We start from the raw sequence: 1,859 nt of genomic DNA on the forward strand, positions 1-1,859 counted from the left end.
AATGTTCTTGATTTTGCCTGTTGGCTTTCAAAGCCTAAAATATTTATTCTCTAGCCCTTTGCCCATCCCTGAACTAGACTAAGCCACATGAGGGAGGGAGACTATTTATAACTGATCACTATGCAAACAGTATGTATTAATAAGCGCATTGCCTGCACACAGTAGAAGATAAAGAAATACTAAATAACATAGATTTATAGGGATGACATTGCACTAAGACCTAAGGAGAAAATGCTGTGAGTCTTAAAGACTTGATACTTCTTTTATGCTTTAACTCAGGTTCATTTGAAGGCTAGCAGATGGCTTTAAATTTCCATTGGTTTACATCTTGTGTATCTAGAACACTACTCTTCTTCCATCTACTCTGTTAATTTTCTGGTCACCAGCTCCTGCTTTCTTCAGTAAGTTCTCTGTTAAAAATCCACTATTTTGGTGTCATCATTTGAAATGATCCAATGTAAGCTGTCTAAATGTCCTTATTCTGGGTGGCCCCAGGTTCTGGTCCTCCACAAAGAGCATTCTGGGGGAGTTTCTGGGTTGAGGAAAGAAGGGTGGGAAGATGTTCCCTAAACCTGTGGCAAACGGGATCATTCAGGTGTCTCTATTTGCAAATCACCTGATTAGCATAGAGTATCCAAAAATATATAATGAAGTCTCATGATTCAACAATACAGTAACAAATAGCCTAATTAAAAATGGGCAAGGATTGGAGTAGGCATTTCTCCCAATAAGATATTTAAATGTTAAAAAAAAAGTATATGCAAAGGTGCTCAGTATCATTAGCCATCAGAGAAAGGCAAATCAAAATGGCAATGAGATACCACCACACACTCACTAGGATGGCTATAATAATAAAAAAAAGATTATTATTGGTGAGGACATGACGAAATCAGAACCCCACATACATTGCTGGTGGTAAATGTAAAATAATAAACCTGCTTTGGGTAACATTCTTAGGAGTTCCTCAAAAAGTTAAACATAAGGTTATCCTATGACCCAGCAATTCCACTCTTCAGTAAACATCTGAGAGAACATATGCCCTCACAAAACATAATAGTATAACATATGTTCTTACAAAAACCTGTTCACCACTGTTCATAGTAGCACTGCTGTACTCATTATATTACAAAAGTGGAAATAACCCAATTGTCCACCAACTGATGAATGAATATACACAATGTGCTATATCCATACAACAGAATATTATCCAGTCTTAAAAAGGAATGAGGTTCCTTTTTAGTGATTCATTATTTTAACTGATTGATTCATGGTACAACATGGATGAACTTTGGAAACAAAACTGAAAGAAACCTGATACCAACAGCCACATATTGTATGATTTCATTCATTAGAAATTTCCAGAAGAGGCAAATCCAGAGAGACAGAAAGCTAGATTAGTGGTTGCCAGGGGCTGGGAAAGAGGTGGAAAGAGTGCCGGCTAAGGGATTTCTTTTGGGGAATGATGAAAATATTAGGTAGTGGTGATAGTCGCAAAACTTCGTGAATATACTAAAACCCACTGATTTATACACTTTGAAAGGGTGAATTATATGTTATGTGAACTAGATCTCAAGTTCTAAGATTCCTCGACTTCATTAGGTACTCATCCTGAATCAGTCAGTTCAGTTCAGTTGCTCAGTCGTGTCCAAATCTTTGCAACCCCATGAACCGCAGCACGCCAGGCCTCCCTGTCCAGCACTAACTGCCGGAGTCCACCCAAACCCATGTCCATTGAGTCGGTGATGCCATCCAACCATCTCATCCTCTGTCGTCCCCTTCTCCTGCCCTCAGTCTTTCCCAGCATCAGGGTCTTTTCAAATGAGTCAGCTCTCTGCATCAGGTGGCCAAAGTATTGGAGT

Source organism: Bison bison, unplaced genomic scaffold (genome assembly GCF_000754665.1).
Source record: "Bison bison bison isolate TAMUID 2011002044 unplaced genomic scaffold, Bison_UMD1.0 scf7180017846278, whole genome shotgun sequence".
In the NCBI taxonomy this organism is placed as follows: Eukaryota; Metazoa; Chordata; class Mammalia; order Artiodactyla; family Bovidae; genus Bison; species Bison bison.